Raw genomic sequence first — 21,525 nt, forward strand, 5'->3', positions numbered from 1 at the left:
CTCTTGGAACCCACTGGAAGCAGACTCTGGAAGGGTCTGTCAGGTCTCCCTGGAGTCTTTTCTTCTCCAGGCTGAACAGCTCTGTCAGCCCATCTCCATGGGAGAGAAAAGAAGGAGGAGGAAAAAGAGGAGGAGGAAAGAAGTATGGTTTTCCATCATTTCAGTAGAAACGGCTCCTGCTGTAGCTTTGGGATTCTGTGGTGCTTTTCAAGGCAAAATGTTCTTCAGGTCCTTTGTCCAGCCAAGAAATGGGATCACTCTGAACAAAAAGGAAAGGAATCATATTGACATTATACAGAAGAGAACTATATTTATTGATAAAGAGGCCTGGGAGAGTTGGGAATTCCCTGGGAATCAAGGGAAAGGGGATTTGTGTGCAGGAAGGCAGCTTGTGGAGGGAAACACCAACTGATTATCCCATCAGCTGGGCTGGGAGCTGCTGCTGAGCTATCAGAGCATTGGGAAAGATAGAAGCAGCAGGGCTGTGTGAGTTGTGGGACCTCATTCCCACCTTCCAAAGGCAGTTGTTTGTGTCCATTCAGCTCCACTGTAAGCGAATGCCCCAGAAAACCAGGACAGCCCTGGAACGCCTGTAACTCCACACCAGGCTGAACGTTCAGGAACTAATTTTAACTTCTGAGCATCCTCCTTTCTTTCAGCCACGGAGGGATTAGAGTAACAGTTTTTGAAATTATTTAAAAATAACATCATACTTAATCAGAGTTATTTATTAAATCCATTATCCTCTGTCATTTATGGGACACTGATTCAGCTGCAGAAACTATAATCACCTATGGCCAAATGTATTTCATTTTTTTTTCCTTAGCAGGGCCCAGCAAGAATTATTCCTTTAGTGCCTGACTCTGTAACTCAAGGAACTGAAACAGAGAAATCTATAGTGCATTTGGGGATAAGGCACAATGGAGTGATGAAGAAACCTTGGAATTAATCAAAAACCCACATAATTTTGTATAAATCATGCATGGTCTTGCTCCACAGCACCTACCAGGAGAAAGGCTAAGGTGCTCTCTAAAGGAGTGGAGTGCCTTGTAAATCATGCAGAGAAGAGAAACTCCATGAAAACACCAGGAAATCCATATAAATCACGGGGTCTTGAGCTTCTGGATGCCTCTTTGTTGTCAGGGAGTCCATATGCAGCTTAATTAGAGGAGGAGATGAGCTTTCCTGCTGCCAGACGCTGCTCACCTTGCTCCAGCACCTCCGATTATCCCAGCTGAGGACAGCATTTCAACAGAAATTAGTGTCTTTGTTTAAAATGTGTATTTAGGGGCCTTCCTTTGAAAGTCTTGCTTAGGAAATGCTAAAAAGAGGATTGGGCATGCATATTTCACCTGATCCAAGAGCTGCAGATAATTTTTGCTAAGCCCAGAGGTGATGTTCTTCTCTGTTGCATCTGCTTCTCATCTCACATGCACTAATTTGGCAATGAGCTTTTGGGGAGCCCCCCAGTTATTCCATCTCCTTGTGCCACCTCCTTCCTGGCACTCCACTGCTCCAAGGTCTGTCCTGGAAATGTGACAGTGTAATAAATTGTATGTAAAAATGTAAGCCAAATTCTGCACAACCCAGCTGTGTCCTGGGCTGATCCCAGAGCGTGGGCAGCAGAGAAGGGGATTCTGCACCTCAGCTTCACTTTCTGAGACCCCACTTGGGACAGCACTTCCAGCTCTGGGGTGTCCATCATCACAAGGATGAGGAGCTGCTGGAGTGAGCCCAGATGATGCCTCAGAGATGCTCCAAGGGCTGCTCTGAGGCTGGGCTGGGAAAGCTGGGGGTACTGACCTGGAAAGGAGAAGACTCCAGAGAGACCCTAGAGCCCCTTCCTGTGCCTAAAAGGGTTCCAAGAGAGCTGGAGAGGGACTTTGGACACAGGATAGAGGGACAGAACAAGGGGGAATGGCTTCCCATTGTCAGAGGGCAGGGTTACCTGGGATATTAGGAAGGAATTTTTTTTTCTCCCAGGGTGGAGAGGCCCTGGCACAGGTTGCCCAGAGAAGCTGTGGCTGCCCCATGTCCTAGAGATGTTCAAGGCTGGATTGGACGGGGTTTGGAGCAACCTGGGATAGTGGAAGGTGTCCCTGCCCAGGGCAGGGGGTGGAAAGAGATGAGCTTTAGGTGTGCTCCCAGCCAAACCATTCCATGATTCTCTGATTCCATAATTCCTTGCATTGAGTGCTACAATTGAAAAGTTGGATACCAGGAAGACAGACTTGAGCCTTGCTTTCCTGCGTGTACCCTTCCCTGAAGCTTTTGATCACAATGCACAGAATGTCTCCAGCAGGATCTGTGACTCACTGAGCACCTGGTGGGATTTGAAAGGCCTTGGCACTGTCCCCATCAGACCCTCTGTGCCCCAGGAGCAGCGATCTGCCCTTGTTTGGTTAGAGCATGGTTGTGTCTCTGTAGAGACAACATCCCTGCAGTCCTCACAGGAATACACTGATCCTCCCCAAGCAAGCACAGACAACAGCTGAGAGTGAGGTTGCAGCTTTCATTATTTTATAAATTACTAATAAATGCAAAACCATCTTGCAGTCTCCTGAGGCAGATCTTTACATAACCCTGTGATCCTTCAGCAGGGCTTTCCGATCCAGATTCCATTCCTCCCTGAACCACCAGAGATCTGTTTGCTTCTGCTGCTGAAATGCAACCTCAAAATGCAGCATCCAAGCTGAGTTCCTTGTTATTCCAAGGCTTGTCACAGCAGCACAAAGGCTGAGGCTCTTTAACAAGCAGTCATAAATGGGTTTGTACTCTCTGTTCTCACCTTGTCCTCCTCCATTTATACCTTCCTCCTTTTTATCTGGGAATGTCACTATGGACACCTGGGCTGCTGTGTTTAGCCTGGGATCCCTGGCATCACTGGGGAAGAGACAAGAGCCTTTCTTATGTGTGGTCTGTATTGGATAGGTGGGATGCAGGTAAGATATTTGCAGGAATCTTCCCTGTGAGGGTGGGGAGGCCCTGGCACAGGTTGCCCAGAGAAGCTGTGGCTGCCCCATCCCTGAGAGTGTCCAAGGCCAGGTTGGATGGGGCTTGGAGCAACCTGGGATAGTGGAAGGTGTCCCTGCCATGGCAGGGGGTGGAACTGGATGAGCTTTAAGGTCCTTCCAACCCAAACCATTCTGAGCTTCTACATGGGCTAACCTGCCTTTATCTGAAGGCCATTTTCCAACCTGAAACAGAATTATGCTCCACATCCCTTCAGGCAAGAGGGCTGGACTCTCAGTCTCACTTTAACATGATGAAGGAATCTGTGTCAGGGCAAGAAACTGAGCCCACACCAAAGGCAAACATCCTGCTTAGCAGACAACTCCCTCCCCAATCCGTGGTCTGCAGGGATTGCTGTGCACTGCTATCGGGACACGTCACTCCACAATCTCTCCTCTATTCTCTGAGGGAACCTTCCAAACCCCCTTCCCAGATAATGTAATCATAAGGGGACATGGCTGGGTGAAGCAGCTGCAGCCCAGCCCAGGCTGTCCCAGCAGGTTTTGAGTTGGTGATGTGCTGGAACACATGGCCAGTGAAATACAGGACAGGGCCTGGGCTATGGACACAGCTACAACACATCATTAAACTCAGCAAGAGGCACCCTTGGAAGCAGAAACCAGTTTGGCTGAGTGCTGGCCCTTGCTGGTGTGTTTGTAGCCGAGTGGGCCAGCAGCTATTTCAGGTTTACCATTCTGCCTTGGATCACTGCATGGAGAGATCCAATTGCTGTCTTTGCAGCTCTCTCCTCCTGTGTGGTTAAAACATTTATTTTTTTCTCTTTACACATGAGCAAACAGGTCAGAACCCGTTATTTATTTGATGCATTTCACGTCCTTCTCTAATATGTTGGGCTGAGAACTGTTTACAATCTCCATTCACAGATTCAAGGTTTGAAATAATTACCTAAAAAAGCCCAGAATATATGACTTGCTCCAGAGAGATTCCTGAGGAGTTAATCACAGTTCTCAGCATTCAGGACTCTGGCTGGCCATGGTTTCTGTGGTATTATTCTGCTCCTGACGGGACATGCTGAGTTCCTAGAATCAGATTTTCAGGGTGAATAGTCAGTTACAAATTCAAGAGGTGGGTGTAACATGAACTCTCTAATTTTCACCTCAAAGCAGTTGTTTATCTGAATCTTCCTTCTTGGAAACTCAATCCCAAGCGTGTTCACCCACAACACCCACAATGGCAATCCTGGCAGGGTAACCACATCCCAAACGCTCCAGCTGAGGCAAATATAGCAGAGAAATACTTAGGGCTGATACAGGAGCTGTTGTCTTTCATGTCTTTCAGGGCAGTTCATGCCCACTGAGTGACTGAAACATGCAGGATGGTAACACAACAACAGCTTTATCCTCTCTGCTTGCAGCAAACACACAGGGTTTATTCATCATAAACACGGGGCACAGAAATGATTTTAAAATGAAACTTCAGTTCTATCACCAGCATGGCTGTTCCTGCCAAGGGTTCAGCCTGAGGTTTGTCTGCCAGAGATCAGGTCTGATGAAATCTGCTGTTCCACCTTGGCAAGAAAATACAGCCAAGGATGTGACTTTGCAGGGAAGTTTCTTTAGATGGTCTCTCTATTTCAGCCTCTTGTCCCTACCCCTCAGCAGCCGAGTTTATAGAACACCCTACAAGGCGAGACAAGAAGAAATTGCCACAAAACAAAGCATTATTTTATGTCTGCTGGGGGATTAAAGCTTCCCAATCAGGCTCCCAGCATTACCACCCCCCTGGATTTACAGATAAGGAATGTGTTGTCTCTTTTAAAACGTAATTGCTGATTCAGGCCCTTTGGACAGCTCTGAAAGAGCCTGGCCAGCCCTTGCAAACACACACCTTCCAGGACCTTGGGTTTAACCTGGTAGGTGCCTGCTGTGTGTGGTGGCTGGGAAGGTGTGGGATGGAGAGCAGGAAGGACCATGTGGCAGCAGTGGGAGGCAGAGAGAGAAAAGGATGGTGCCTGCAGGTGTGTGCGGAGACCATCTGGATTTATATGCACTGTTTTATATCAGGTAGACTTGAATTCACAGGTATTTTAACCATAAGTTTATTAAATTCCATGTGATCTTGAGGAAATGAAATCTGAGAGTTTTAACTCACCGCCATCTGTTGGCATGGCCTCAACCCTTCCTTGACTTTTGGGTCTACATTTACACCTAAGCTTTTAAAAAGGTCACTCCTTCTGGCTTCAGACTGAAAGGTCTGAACAAAATTTTTTGTAGGTAGATTGTCTGCCAAAAAATGGTCTGACACTGGATGGACAACTCTGAAGGTGTAAGTTGTCATGTCCTGCCTCAGTTTCCCCAGCTGTGAAAGGATGATGAGATATAAAGAATTTAAAGTTCCAGATGAGTCTGAGTCCTACACCAAAGAATCTCTGTTTGATGTAAGTATGGGGTATTTTGTGTCATTATTTTCTGTGGGTGTTTGGTTTAACATTTCACTGACCTGTTCCAGGGACCACATTAGTCCCCGTGTTTCAGGGAGGTGAGGGATTAAGTGCAGACCTGAGCCAGGGCTCAAATACACATTGCAAATCCAGGCATCTCAGCCCAGCCAGCCTACAGATTTAGCTGTGTAGATTGAGAGGGGAGACGATTGCTGAGCTGTTACATTCCTTATCTCTGCCCGATCAAAGCGGAAATGGATGGAGGAAATTTCTCCTTCCTGCTTGGTGGGTGAAATTCACCCCAGAGCAGCAGATTGCAGCTGAAGGTGTCACACCAGGATCTTTTGGAGCCAGGAAACTGGTTTCCAAGGGCACAGCCCTGCTGCCTTGGAGTCCTTGCACATTTATATTTTTAGCCCATCAAGGTTTTTAGGCGGATGTTGGGGAAATGAGCTCACCAGGACAGCCAGAGCCATCGCTGCCTCCGACCAGTGCCAAGCTGTCCTGACTGCAGCCCAAGCAGTGGCCTCTAAACCCAGACCCTGGTGGCCAGAAGTCCCCTCCCCAGCCCAGGGGCTTCTCCCACTGTGTCCATCCTGAGCCGGCTGAGTCACCAGGCTGGCGCCCAGCATTGCTTGGGGCTGCAGAGGTGGGACAGAGAGCAGCCCTCGGCCTGGGCAGTGTGTCCTTGCTGCCAAAGAAAGCCACAGCTCTGCTCCCTTTAATCACAGGAATGATGAAATCAGCTTTGCTTCTGCAGGGAGCAGCGAGTTGAGCAGGTAGGGCTGGTCCCCGGGGGCACATCTTTGGGTGCTGGACACGGACACAGCGCTCACCATCAGCGTTGCCTTGGCAGCTTTAAAGCTGGTGCAGATGTGTGGGTGGGGGAAGGAAAACTGCCTGGAGTGTGGGACACAGTCTGCTCCCAGCACCGAACAGGTCCCAAAAAATGCAAAGCCTTGGGACATGAGTCACGCCCTTGAACTCCCCTGCTCCCTCCTCTGGAATGGCTTTGCCACAAATCAGGTTGTGACAAGAGTGAAAGCCACCACGGGCCATGGGAAATGGATGTGCTGTGGACTCTCCTGGTAGTTTTTGATGGCTGAGGGCAGAAGCTGATGAACCAGGTCCTCCCTTTCAGTTTCTTCTGAAACCCCATCCAAAAACTGCCCTCTTCAGAACTGGTCTAACAGTTTTCATGAAAAGAAAGATGTAAGAAAACCCCCCTGTTCTCAGCACAGGCAGGTTCCCAGTGGCCTGGCCCTAGTGAGGAAGGCCAAAGAGAAAGTGGGAATATTCTCCCTGTTTATTCCCAGACCCTCCTTAGGAGTTAGCACCCATATTCAGGATCTTCCTTCTGCAGGTTCCTGTTGAACTGGAAGGTATCACTGGTGTGAAGAGGACACCAACACAGGAAATGTCAGGTTTCTTCAATCTGCTTCTCAACAATGTGGGAAATAGTGCTCTCCTTCTCTTTTCCTTCTAGTTTTACCTTCTACCCAAAAGAGAAGCCAAAATGACTGATGGTTACGAGGAGAGTGTGGATGACACTGACCCCATGCAGCTCCTGGATCTACCTGAGAAAGAGAAACCTGAGGCCATGAACAAGCCCTGGGACTGATTTTTCCTTCTGGGTGAAGAGAAAGGGTTTCCTTGTTAACAGCAAATGGCAAAACACCAGAATGTTTGAATTCTCTGTGTTGCTTTTCCCTCTCTACAAATGAATTCCCTGCACTTCTTTTAGCCCATTCATAAAACAGGGGGGAATCTTGGTCTGTGGCTGCAATGAATCCACACTCACACAGAGCTCTGGGGGCTCCCAGGTAGTCTGGAAATGGGAATAAATAGCAGTGGGAGGAATAATCATAGTGTTTGCAGAGAGCATGGAGATTCCTGAGAGAACAATGCTGTAGAGCAGCCTCGGGGATCCTCAGCCAGGTGGGATTTCCCAGCACTTTATTTCCTGCCACCTGCACAACCAAAGCATAGTAAAAAGTGTTTTATCTGGGTAAAATATTGTGAAGAGCAGGTTATTCAAATAATGAAGGGGAACAAACATCAATAATCAGGGAGGGAGAGCCATCTTTTTTGTCATGACAGCAATGAGGAAAGTTGTTTGGCATCAGGTAGAAAGAATTCCACCATACTGATGGCAGCTCCTCTCCTCTCCCTCTCCCTCTCCCTCTCCCTCTCCCTCTCCCTCTCCCTCTCCCTCTCCCTCTCCCTCTCCCTCTCCCTCTCCTCTCCTCTCCTCTTTCTTCTTTCCTCTTTCTTTGTTCTTTTTTTCTTTTTCATCTCCCCTCAGACTCCACTGTGGGGGTCAGTAAAACAATTCTGAATTTAAAGACATGAACAGCAGCTACATTTGGCCATGCAGCAGCAATCCTGTTATTCAAGCCCTGTGGGATTCCTTCGGTGGTTTCCTATTCCTCCTTGCAGCTTCCTCACCGCCAGACCTCTGGATCGTCAAGTCCCAGCTTGTCCCTGCGCTCCTGTTTCCTCCTCCACAATTCTCCCCCCAGGCTCTCCCTATCCCACACGCATTCCTAGCCTGTCTTATGCTGCCCTCTATCCTTGGAATAACCTTCCTCCTACTCCAAGCAACAAACCTCATTCCTCTTTCCCAGCTTTCTGCAGATCCCAGCCTCGCCCGACCATTCCCTGTGGGTGTCTCAATCCTGGAATACCCCAAACCCTCTTCCCCAGAACACCGAGGTACCAAACCCTGCAGCGCACTGAGCATTTGGGGTTCCTTCTTGGAGCTGGGATTAGCCAGACTCCCAAATCCACACGGCTGGACCCCTGTGGAGAACCTCTGGCAGGGCTGAACCTGGATGGAATTCCTGCTCACAGCGGTAATTCAGCTTTCCGTGGGAGCTGACTGACAGAAAATGTATTCCCCGCCTTGCTTATGATGGTGAGGGGTCATTGTGCTCAAAGCCCGAGGCTTCTGCATTCAGCATCCTGCTGGCTTTTGCAGGAATCCCTGGAAAATCAAGTCATCCAGATGAATCCTCTTCTGGAGACCCTTAAAAATGCTAAAAATAGAACAATTCCTTCCATTTGTAAGTAGCAGCCCTTCATTAGTAGATCACTTTAGATCATACAAAGATCTTACCTCAGAAAAAAAATAAAACCAAAACTATCTTAAAAGGCTTCCTCAACCAGTAAAGTTAATTTCTATTTACTAACACTTCCCACTGAGAATTATTTGTTCCTATTTTCTTGAACTGAGTTTGTCACTTTCATTTTGCCTTCCTATTTTTAGATGTCAAATTTTAATATGTCAAATAAAAAAATAGTTTTGAACAACCCCTCAAATCAATGCCCTTTCAACTGATCAGATTCAAAATTCGAATTATTTTAAATTTTAAATATTTTTTCAGATTATTTTGCAGATTTTCTGCAGTTTATTTTTAATTTTGGAGTTCTCAGTGAACATGTAAAACATTGAGAGTTTCAACTGAAGCCTCACTCCTGTTTCTGTGTGCTACATACTTCTGCCATATGCTGCAGAGAAAGGAGGATTTCTTTAAGCTCTAATACGGAATCCAAGAAGAAAGAGGGTTTTTTATAGATCTGATCTTTGAAAAGATTAAATTTCCTCTCACTGACTTGCAAATTTGCCCCTACAGGCAACGCTGTCTGTCCCTGATGAGCACTCAGAACCTCTCAGCTACTTTCTGTTTTCCTACAGATATTGCAATCTTGATTAACAGACTCATCTTTTATTTTCTCATCCAGGGCAAATTTATCTGAATTCACTGTGGTGGCACAGGGGGGCTGGCTGGGGCTAACACTGGGAGTTGTAAGTAAGCAGATAATTCTCCATATTAACTTCGCTTTGGATTTTTTCTTGCGTTGAATGGACCCTGTTTTGATTAAATCAGACACGAGCAAATCTGAAATGAATTCTGTGAACTGGAGGGATCTGCAGTGCTGTAAATGAAACCAAACTCTGTCTCTTCTACAGTGAAGTTACATGTTTTAGATGATGACAAATTTATTTCCTCTTTCTTTACTTGTCTGTGAGACTCTGTGCACACAAAAAGGACACGATGCCTCCCCCAAAGCTGTACATTTTTCACTCCACAATTATATTGCAACCATTACTAACACTCATCAGCACAACAATGTAATTGTCTTGCAACCAAGACCCTAAAAATAGCTCTGCAGGGAAGGTGCATTGTTCTGTGCTTGCACACGTGCATCCAACACTACACTGAGAGTCACAAATCTCAGCTCTCAAGGTGAAAAGACCCCACCACATTTCCTGACAAAAGCCCTTCAACACACAGAAAAAGGAGAGAGGAAACATATGGACCAGTCATTCTTTAATGTGGGATTGTCTGCATCCCTCCAACTTTCAACTCATCCCAGATTTGCATCACACCCAGTAACCATATGTTGGATTTGCCTCTGTGGACAGTTCAAGGCCAAGGCAAGTTGAGGTTGTTTCCTGGCAGGTTTCAGCCTCCTCCTGCCTGGCATGGCCAGACCTTTGCTGGGCAGGCAGCAGCACTGGCCAAGGTCTTCCCGTACCTTGGCTGGAGCTCTGTGGGCAGAAGAGATTGTGAGTAGTCCCCAGAGTCACTTGGACTAACCAAAATTATCAATAAAGGTGATTTGAGTCAACCTAAACTCGCCTGAAGAGCTCACACAATGTAGCTCACAGCAGAATTACATGGAGGGAAGGCTCCAGCTGAGAGGGAAGGATGAAAATGCCCAGGCATGACCTCCTGGTGATTTGGTATCCCTTTGGGGATTTTGGAGTGAACTGATGCAGTGAGGTCTAGAGGAGGATGGGCTTTGTGGGGACCAAAAGCCAAACTATGTTAGAGCCTGGCAGAAGGCATGGACAGAGTGATTACAGGGTACAAACCACCTTCTCCAGAGCTCTGCACTAAAACAAAGGGCAGGAAGGACACAATTCACAGGACAACCTTACAAACCATGCATTGGCAATTCAGAGGATGCTCAGAAGCAGGATGAGTTATTCTGGAAAGATGTTCCTGAACCCAGCAATGACAACTGAACAAGCAATGGCATTTTCTGCCTCTCTTTCACTTGCTGCTAAAATATCTACACTAAAACTTGTGCCAGTGGGAACATTGTTAAAGTTAAAGGCGTGTTCTGAGAGCATCACTGAAGGATGCTATGGTTCTTGCTGTGCTCACAGGACTTCCAAAGGATGTTGGTGAAATACTGCTCTCACTGATATCAAAAGCAAAATTGTCACTGACATCCATAGGGCTGTCACTTTTCAATCTCTGGCTGCTGGATACATCTGGATATGTTCCCCTCTGTGTTCCATGCCTGGAGAAGTCATGTGTCATTTCTAAGGAATGAGCCAAGAGATATTATAATTTCTTCCTTGAACTTACTGGTACAGAACTTTGTGTGTGTTATTTGCTGCCTTTAATGCTCACATCCCTTCTCAATCCTCTGTTTCTAGGATAAAAAACCTACTCACCAGAACTATGCTTGGTCAGAGATTGAAAGAGGTTCTCTACACTGGGGGGTTGTTACTAATTATCCAGGAAGAAGAGGATTGCAAGTGACTTTTCCTTAGGCAGGCCACAGTGAGAAAGGAAAGCTGTCTTCCCTTATCTTGATCAATGCATGGTGAGGTTCCCCTTGATCTGGCAGGGCTGCCATGAAGGTAAAAATGATAATTTTCAAACTGAAGTGTTGAGCTGCTTCATGCTAATTGCTTGAATCTCCTCAGGACAGGGAAGACAGCCAGGACAAGCTTTTCAATACTCTTGAAAAGGTTTGGGTGTTCAATCCCACTTACTTCGACATGGCTGCTATGTCAAAATCTCCTGGGCAGCCTGAGCAACTTGTCCCACTTTTTTTGTTTTGTGATTGATTTTGTTTTGTCAAACACTCAAAATGTGCTTGGGAATTGAAACTGAGAAGAACATTCAGTCTCCAGTCCAAAACCTGTTTGTTATGCCTTGTTTGGACTGGTGGCAATTGTGTAATTACCTCTTGGTCTGCTTCTTGCTGCAGAAATTTCTGTTTGTGCTCAATCCTAATTTTTAGCACTGGGTGCATCAAGGTGTGATCACAGCAAGAAAACACAGATGTGGGGAAGAGCCACTTCTCACTGGAAGCCTGGAGGAACATCAGTGAAAGTGGAAATACAGCAAACAGGATACTCCCCCTCAGCCTGAGCTTCCTGTAGGAATAAAATTCATCTTCTTCAACCTGAGGATAAATAACTGACTGAGGAGCAGCTGGGACAGCCTGAAGATTTGTTCAGTTGTCTGTGAGCTGGGGGCTGAAGATAAAATATCTGCTCCAGAGCAAATGAGCGTGATGTAGGAGTGTCTGGTTAACATTCAATGGCCCGGGGTTTGCAGGACTTCAGACGAGCTGTAACAGGGTTTGTTTGAAGCCTGAAAACTGACAGATCTGAAAGCTGTGGCGAAGCCCACAGGTTAAAACCTGCTCATTTCGCATACATGTGTAATCTCAAGAAGCAGCTTTTGTGAGGAGAAGACTTGACCCTTTGTCTAGTTTTGACACATATTTTCCTTTTTAATATCATTTTGAAGAGTATCTGTTGCTGAGCAGAGCTTATTGGGAATATATGCTGGCTTCTGAGACTATTATTATAAGCAGGACTTGAGCTACAGAGAGATCAAACAGTCTCCAGCTGCTGAACTTCCAGTGCCCTTTCCAGCAGCTGTTGGTATTTTACAGCTCCCAGGATTTATATATTGCAAACAAGCCTTTTGTACAAAGCAGATATGATTTTCATAGGCCACAAAGGCAGTCCCAAATCATGGCTCACAAGTAACACACTGCCAGATTCTCTGGTGTGTTTGAGCGGTGCACTCTCCCTGCTCCAGGCAGGATGGGAGAGCAAAGAACAGTGCTGGTCTGATGGGACCTGGCTGCTCAAATCTCAGTGGGATGGAAAATTATTTTAGATGTTTGACACAATGGCCTGACTTCCAGATTATGGTGCAGATCAAGAATTGCCTTGTGGGGGTCTGTGTCCCTCCTGTCCTTTGATGTCCTGGGCTCTGGTCCAGAAGAAGAGACTTCTGACTTGGGATGTCATGGAGAAATTGAAGCAGAAGCCAAGGAGGAGCAGGCAGAGGTGGACAACATGGACCTGGGTTGAGATCTCATGCTTGGTGACATAAACCAGGACAAAGCCAGTGTGCTACGAGCTCAGCCAGTTCATTGAGATTGGAAAAGCTGCTAAAACCAGACTCTTGTTTCTGGGGAATATAGAATGACCTTAAACAACACATTGATTTATTTTTTTTTAAATGAACAGATGTGCCACTGAGAGTCAGAGCTGGCATCCACAGCTGCCACAGGGCAGCAGGCCTAGCAGATGGCTGAGCTGTCAGCTAAGGACTTGATCCTGCTTTGTCCTGCAGCCTTGCCTTGCCAGTGAGTTTGGAGCCACGGTGGAGCACAGGCACAGACCCTCCAGAGCTTACAGGAGCCCAGGGGCAGCAGCACCTTGTTTGAGGTATTATTGCTCTGCTCCAGCCAGCCAGCCCTGCTGAACAGTGTGTGTGTGTGTGTGAAGGGATGGAGCTGAGATCTGCTTCTCTTCTGTCCTTCCCAGCTTGCTCCCAGAAGGTCTGGTCTGCAATTTTTTTGCTGAGTATACAGCAAGGGAATGGGGACAATGAGGGATTTCCTCCCTGTTATTTAGATTAACATGTTCACCTTCCCTCCAACAGTGGCTGACAAAGTTGCTCAGCTTCAGACTGGAGAGTTCCAATGGTGTCACCACCAGGGCCAGGGGATAAGCAACGAACAAGCTGAAGTGGAAGAGCATCCTCTCAGTATGACAGTGCCAGAATGGAGGATTTGGCCAGCAGGTCACTGATGGCCATCAAAGGCTGCCACTGTGCAAATCACCCAACCTCCTCAAGCCCAAGGGAGGAGAAGGGGAACATCAGCACAGCTAGTGTAGGGCAGTTTTGTTTCTGCCATGCCCCTTCTCTAACCCTGTGTTAGCTGGAACATGCTCTTAGCAAAGTCAGAGATGAACCCAAGCCCTCTGCATGAATAGATCACTCCAAACTTCCATGGGTTTTTCCCATATAGCGACACTGGGAAAAGCACAAGCTTGTCCCAAATTCATGTGTGCCTGTTGCCACAAAGGCAGGGGTGGCTCTGCCATACAGAAATGTGCATCTCAGAAATCCTTTCCAGTGACAATTAGTTGAAAACACTGATTATGCAAATGTCTGACCTGTGACACCACAGTTGGGTGTTTCAATGCACAAAGAACAGCAAGGCTGTTCCATGACTCCCCAGCATGTTGCCACTGGCTTTGATTAAAAATACAATCCTTACAGAAATTCTGAAAAGGAACAAAACCCCAAAAACTCACGACTTGTGTTTCTAGTGACACAGAGCTATAGGAAAGCTACCTAAAAGGCACATCAACCAAAGATTAAATCAATTTTTGATTCCCTTGCCTGCGTGTTGCTGAAGAGCCAGAGCCCTGCAGCTCACTGCAGCCTGTCTTGCCTTTCCTGGTGGCTGTGCCTCGCCTCTCTGCTGAGCTGTCACACAGCCATGCTAATGCTTAGCAGCAGGAACAGTATTTAAGCATATTATCAAACTCCACCAGTTATTCATATACTCCACTGCACAGACACACTGACAGAACATGATCAGAGCATGAATCACAGGCCCTTTGGTCTATCTTTTTTACACTCAGCAACTATTTCCTTTCTTTGCAACCAAGCAGGTTTCTGAAAGTGACATTTGACTGTGCCAAAATATGTTCTGATTGTGCTTGGTTATAGCAGCCTATAAGCCACATTGTCCTCTCTGTCAGTGTATCAAAGTATGAGCCCAAAAGGTAAAAATATAATCTCTCCACAACATGCTTTCCTTTGGCAGTGCTGCAGAATCATTTATTCAGGGCAAATGAGTTTTCCATGGGAAGGACCCCCTGTGAGGACTGAAATTCTAAGGATTGCTTAAATGCTATTCCCACGCCAGCATTAACTAATTTTCTTTCCTGTACCCACAGGGAGGATTTCTCCCTCTCTCTGCACAGTTAACAATCATAAATCTGCTTTCTCATGCACTACTACCAGGCTGTTCTCTTGCTGTATCTGAACTGGTCATGCCTTTCCTCCCCGGCTCCTTTCCAGGTGTGACACAGCATCACAGGGTGGTAACAGAAGAACAAGGATCCCACCAAGCAGTGGTGAATTTGCTTCAGAAATCCAGCATGTCTGCTCTGCATCCTCCTTAAAGCAGAGGAGGCTGCAGGTAGAGTGAACATCAGGGTACAATCAATTCTGGCAGCTCTATGTGTCAGCACGCAAATGTCACCGGTTCTGGTGCCCAGAGCTTCCCCATAGCTCTTTTGTGGAAAGGATAAAGCCTGTTACTGTAACACTCCCTTCATCCAGGTAACAGCCCGTGTCTGCCTCTGCATCCTTCTATTCCATGCTGAAAGACAATCTTCCTCTGACCTTGAAATTTCTGCCCCTCCAGCACGAGAGGCAGACAGTGCGCGTCGCGTTCGTGCGCTCTGAGAAGGCACCACAAACACTGCTCCAGAAACATTCCTGCACAGATGGAATCGTGAGTGCAGTCCTGGATTAATGACAGGCTACATAATCTCCCCCTGGCAGTCAGTGGCCTTCTGCTGCCCAGACAAATGTCAGGTTTCAATCAACCAGAAAAACCCGCTGCCTACCAGGACTGTCATCAGCTCAGCCCAGAACTTTGCTGTTGAGAGGTGAATGGGAGAGATGGGAAAACTGCTTTTCAGATTTTGAGCTATCAAATGGACAGGGTTGCATCTTACATCTACTCTTTGCTTGTGGAATTCCATCTTGGGCTTTGCTAAACTGATAAATCAGCATAAAAGGGGAGACTGACTCTGGAGATGCAGTTCAGCACTCAGAGGATGTGATGTTTCTTTCTGAGGCTGCTGTCACAGCACTTCCAGCAACTCTCAGGAGTGCTAGAAACAGGACAGGAAAGCTCAAAAAAATCCTGCTAGTATTTTGCCTTCAAAGTCACAAATGAAGATGGCAAATACATTACAGGGGGAGGCTTGTGTTACTTTTCTGTGTATCCAAAGCCAATGCCAGTTGATATGGGGCTATGATTCCAGCTGGGAAATGCAAATGACTTTATAAACCAGAAGGTTTCCTCTCCCCAGCCTTTGTAGCTCCTGTTAGTTCTTTCACTCCACTCTTTGTCTCATTCCAGGAGCAGCTGGACTAACTGAGGGTTGCTTTGTACAGCACATCTCTGCATTTCACCCACTGCATTGCTCCACATGGATTCAGTCTGGTACAGCAATCCTCAGGCAAAGCACACAGCGCCTTCTGCACAAGCTGGGGCTGACTGAGCAGATCCTCATTCAGGAATGAAAGAGTTTGGGTCATCCCTTCACAGGTTGTCTCGTGCCCAAGGGAATGTCAGGCTGAGAGACGCTTTCAAGCGCCAGGGCCAGAGACAGGATGTCTAATAAACGTCTCATTTTGTGAGAGAAGCACAAAGAATTAGGAAATACATGACCTGTAACGAGACAAATCGGCACCATTTTTTATTGGGCTGTATTGCCTCCTGTAACCTTTTTTTTTTTTCTTTTTTTTCTTCAGGATAACCACGGAAACAGGGAGTTGCAGAGGGGGAAGAGCAACATGAGTTTCACCTATGACATATATAATAAAGTGGAAGGGCAAGTAATGGAAAGCAATGAACAGCAAACAAATGTGCTATGAATAGGCAGTTCCTCGTGTTGTTTGAATTCCAACACCATTACTGAATGCACATCTTCCACTTGCAGATGTCAAAGGTCTGCATCCTGTGCAGGGATCCTGTCCCTGATGGGAAATCACAGAGGGAGTGGCTAGAAATGACTGCTTCCATTGCATCTGCTTCTTGCAAGAACTTTCACAGGTAGGAATATCCACAGGCTTCCTTACATCAATATTTCAGTGCCTGTGGGGCTGGGAAGATACACCAGAGATCTTAGCGAAAGATGAGGATTCTGCACTGCTGCTGAGTTCTTCTATCATTATACCTGTCTTTCCATGTTAGATACCAAAACCTGAATCCCAGCATGATCTCTCCAGGACAATAAGAAGGCACCAGAGTTCCTGCCTGGCTCTCCTGACCTGGGGGAAAAGGAGTACAGAATTGGATATTAAAGGATACCATTTACTCCAACCAAACTGGTCTGACTAAACCGATGGCAGTTATGACTCAGGATGCCTTTGGTGTAGATGGAGCTGCAGAGTTTGAGTTTCTACAGCAACCCACTTCCTCATGCACATAATATTCTCTCTTACACACACTCCTGAAACTGACTTTTAATCAGACAGTTCAGTTAATAAAATGCAAATGAAGTGCACCTTCAGCTATGTGATAAATCTCACTTGCTCTTTACTATTCCTTAGTCAGGCAAAAATCCTGCTAACTGATCATTTATCCAATTTAAGACTGGAAAGTAAAATGTGGAGAGATTGTTGTAGTCATCTAATATTAGCAGCATGCATCATTAATTTTGCACATATGTTTTTGTCATAACATAATGAAAGTAGCTATTGTAACAGCCACGCAGAAGGGAGCATTCTGTTCTTTCCAAGAACCTAAAATCTGCATTTCCCAACTTTTATAATCATTACACAATAGTCATCACTCCTCCAACCTACTCTATCCTTAGACTTCAACTTATGGATGGAGATCACTGCCTCAATATTACTTTAAAGCCAAGAGCTGCAAGATTACTACTATTATTTTTCATTACTACTAAAACTATTCAGTGCATTTCCTGTCACAGGATGACACAAGGTGTATTTGGTTTTATCAGGGACAAAACTTGCACTCCTGCAGTTGTTTCTAAGCCCCACATGTTCTGTTTACCACAGGCTTGGCCTGACGGCAATTCACAGCAATGGCCACAAGTTTCTGCAGCTGCTTTTCTGGAAGAAATTAAACATTAGGGTGAGGAAAATAAACTGAGGTTGTCCTGTTCTGCAGAATTAAACAGTGGCAATTACAGGCACTGAGAACCTTGGGATGTCTGGGCAGGAAAGATAAGCGCTGGGAGAAAAAAATAACAGCCATGTTCACTTAGAGACACTGAGAAAGTCAGTGACTTCCTTGTTAATTATTGATAGGGCAAGGGGCCTGAATAATTTCTTTCCAAATCAATGCCAGAAAAGTTAGTAAATGGAGAAAATCCTGAAATCTGAGTCTACGCTTGCTGCCTCTAGGGAGTGGAAAGAGAATGTCTTCAAAATTCAAGGCCTGGATTTCCTACTTCTCACAACAGCACAGAGAGGAGGGGTGAGGATATGAGCATGGAAATAAAAGATTTCACTATTCATTAACATTTTAAAGCTGAAACAAAGAGGTTTGGTTCACTTCTCTTAAGCAAGACCACACAGCCATCACAAAGGGGCAGTTCCAGCTCAGAGTCTGTTCACTTAGGCCCAGGATAAACAAATCAGTTTGGGTTTCTGGTAAGAGGGGAAAGAAAGTGCTGACCAGGATTTACAAGTTTAAGTGAAACAAAAAATTTTAAATTTTTTAATTTTCCTCATATGGTTGAACCAAAATCTACCTTTATATCTGGGTACACACCTTCCCAGCTCCAGTGTGAGCCAAATGAGGCTAAGCCACAGCCTTAGAAAGTAAAAGCTTTCAAAAGGTTCTGGTCCCATTTGGACTGGTGTGAATCTAGATCATGGTAAGAATCATTCTGCATTTATATCAGTTCAGAATTTGGCATACAGTCCTGACTTCTGTGCTGGCACACAGATCTGCTCCTGTGCTCCATAACAACCTTTTCTAGGAGCTGTATTACTCACACCAGAGATATGAAACTGCACTAAACAGGCATTTCAGGAAACACCAGGCCTCCCACTGGTATGCAAAACCCTCTAGGATCTGATAATAAAATGACCACCTCAGGGCTTTCAGGAACCATTATAATAGAAATGGCTTATTTTGGGAACCTCATTGCTTGAACTCCATAATTCCAGGTGAAGCTGCTGCAGGAGAAGGAAATGTAACTGAAGGAATGGGATGTAAGAAGAATAATGTCAAAGACTTGGGAGCTCAGAGAACACATAGAAGAGCAGAGGAGCTGACAAGCCACCCTCAGCTGGGAGAAGGATGATCTCCCCATCCAACTGCAGGCTGTTATCCATAAGGAATGGTTAAATGCTCGGAATTCATCAAGGCAGGGCATCAGCTCCCTCAGGTGACTCATAGGAGGCTCCTTTTCAGAATATGGAATGAATAAAAAGCACATGGGGATGATGCATGAGCTTCACAGGCAGCTTGACTGTAACTCAAATAAAGTCCTCAGATAACAAAGGAGAGTGAAAAGCCTCCTGGTTAAAGCAAAGGAGCTGCTGTCACAAATCCCAGCCAAGTTCTGTCCCTGGTCCACCACTGATACCCAGCATGAGCCACAGCAAGTTGGAGTGGCATCTTTTTGAAGTGCAAACTATTCTTTAGGAACCTGTGGGAGTACAAACAGATTTTTTTGATTTACACTTTAAGAAGCTGTGGCCTGAGTCACAGAGATCAACTGTAACACAGACATATTAAAGGAATCTTATTAGCAGCTTTTCATAGGATGAACACTGGATTCCCACCCCTTCATTAGGAACAGGGGAACTTGTTGGATGCTGAGGAATGCCCAAGTGATGAAATGAAGGATGGGCCTCCTGAGGCAGCTCCTGGATGTGAAGGAGATGACAGGAGGGCCAGCAAGTGGGTACTGGAGGATTGGCTCAGCCATTTGAAATGGCACTTGGAAGGGCTGGAGAATACCCTGGCTAAAAACAAGAAGTGGGTATGAAGCATAACAAGAGTTTTTTTCCTGCCTTATTCTTCAGGGAAATGAACCCAGCCAGCCATTACACCTCTTCCACTCAGAGCACCTTTTGGGATGCTCAGATTTACTCAGCTCATCTCCCTCACGGTTTCTTATGTCTTCTAGCATCTCATACAACCTGGGATTTAATTATTCACTTCACCCTCCCACCTGATAGCAATACTCATTTCACAGGAATTTTTAAGGATCTCTCTACATAAAGACATTTTCTTTCCTTGACATCCTTTTTTAATTAGACCCACTTTTACATAATGATGCTGGTAGGCCTCTGCTTGTAACATGTCTCCCTCTGCAGCCATGTAACTCCTTTCCATCCAGCCTTGGGGAATGTTTCTCCCTCTCCTCTACCTGAATTGTTTTTTATTTAATGTAATTGGAGAAGTTTTAACTCTGCACCAGAGCAGCCATGTGGCTGTCTGCTGCTTCTTCTGAAGTCAGTGTTAACTTCCACAGGATGTTAAACTCACAGATGCCTCATATGCCTCAGAATTTATTAACTGAATCTCAGATTCCTTCTAAAGTAGCACAAGTTTCCAGTGACATTTTGTCCTGCTGCTGCTAACGGCTTGTGTGATCCACACAAACCTTTTCCTGTCTGCAGGCATTAGACCACAGGGTTCAAACTTAGATCTCACTGCTCAGAGTGACTCAGTCACTAAATGCCAAAAGGAGAAGAGGGCTTTGGAGGGAGTTCACCAGGCAGAAATAACCATTTCATTTTTCTTTATTCTCCCCCATTCTCATTCTCCCGGTCTGGGGAAAGGAAAAAAACAACCCCATTGTCTGCTTGGTTCAATTCTATGAGACTGCAGCACGCTGCACAAACAGGAAGGGGCTGTGTTTTTGTAGGTATTAACTCATGGCAGCATGCTGAAGTGTTGCCAACTTGTGCCACTGCCCAAGAGAGCTGTGTGAATTCTGAGAGTGAACAGGATGCTTTGGGAAGAGTCACTGCTGCACCAAGCTCCTGTGGGCCCATTGAAAACCACTCATGGAGCTCAGGCTGCTCTCCAGAAGCACCTCAGATAAATTCTTGGGGTTTTCAGTCTGTTGCCAGGGCAAGGTTTAGCTTCTCACCCAACTCTCTGCACCAGTCTTGGCCTCCCCCTTCTTGGAAAACTGCAAGGTGAGGAGAACAAGGTGAAGAGAACAAGGTGAAGCACCTGCCCAAGAACAGCAGCCAACCTGCCACTCGGATACCTGAGGTGAGGGGAAGTTGCCATGGTCTCTATTTTAGATGACCCTCTTTGGTCTGGTTTCAACATGCTGGGCTCTTCTGATAAACATCATCTATATGTTTGCTGTGGCTGTCCCATCCCTGGGATGTTCAAGGCCAGCTTGGATGGGGCTTGGAGCAACCTGGGGTAGTCCCTGCCCACAGCAGGAAGGTGGAATGGGATGGTTTTCAAGTCCCTTCAGCCCAATCATTCCATGATCCTATGATTTTATGCTTGTTACAAAGTCTTTTTTTGCACTTATTCTCCTTTTTTCAACTAGCTGGAGGACAACTCAGAAGAAGAAATAAAATCCATGGCAAGATGAAAAAGGCTCATCCTAAAGCAGAGTATGACCTCAAAATGACAACTTCCAACCTTAATGAAATGAAATGAACGAAACTTGGAAGATGTTCTAAGGAATTTTCGTGGTTTAATGTGTCAGTTGGAGTGGAATTTCCCAGGGTACAAAATCTTACTGAGTCTAGTTGTGCCACGTCACAGCTGTGACAGCATCAGCTACAGCTGAAAAGTCCCTTGACCATAAATTCACTGGGAAAATCCACAGTCATCCCAGATCTCTTCAGCATTAACCCAATGACAAGCACAAGTATTGTTCAGTAATTCAGGCAGGCAGAATCAGAAATACAAGATTTTGTTTCCTAAGTCTTTCTCTGACTCATTGTCTGATATTTGTAATTCATCTTCCACACTCACCCACATATAAAATGTGTATAATCACTGGGTAGTTATGAGGCTTAAATGATTCATGTTTATGTAAGGCCTTCTGATCCTCAGACAAAAACTGTTTTAGAATTGCAAAATATTATCACAAATTAGAACTTTATTTTAGTGTCACTATTGACTACTTCAGTGATGGGTCTGCCAGCACTACTCTGAGAAACCTCCCCTTAGAAATTAACTTCCTGGAATACAAATATCCAACTCTATATTATCCAAACCACTAATTTACCTAGTTAATGAGCTAAGTAGCAAAGGCAATGTGTACAATCATTAATACATAC

General features: G+C 45.7%; 1 long non-coding RNA gene across 1 annotated transcript; it reads left to right on the forward strand.

Annotated features, from left to right (window-relative positions):
- Positions 1–3,779: 3,779 nt before the first annotated feature.
- Positions 3,780–7,104, forward strand: LOC107211258. Its single transcript, XR_001524122.3, has 2 exons — positions 3,780–5,410; positions 6,900–7,104. It is a non-coding gene; the product is annotated as an uncharacterized LOC107211258 (long non-coding RNA).
- Positions 7,105–21,525: the final 14,421 nt, after the last annotated feature.

This window comes from Parus major, chromosome 14, assembly GCF_001522545.3.
Source record: "Parus major isolate Abel chromosome 14, Parus_major1.1, whole genome shotgun sequence".
Classification (NCBI taxonomy): Eukaryota; Metazoa; Chordata; class Aves; order Passeriformes; family Paridae; genus Parus; species Parus major.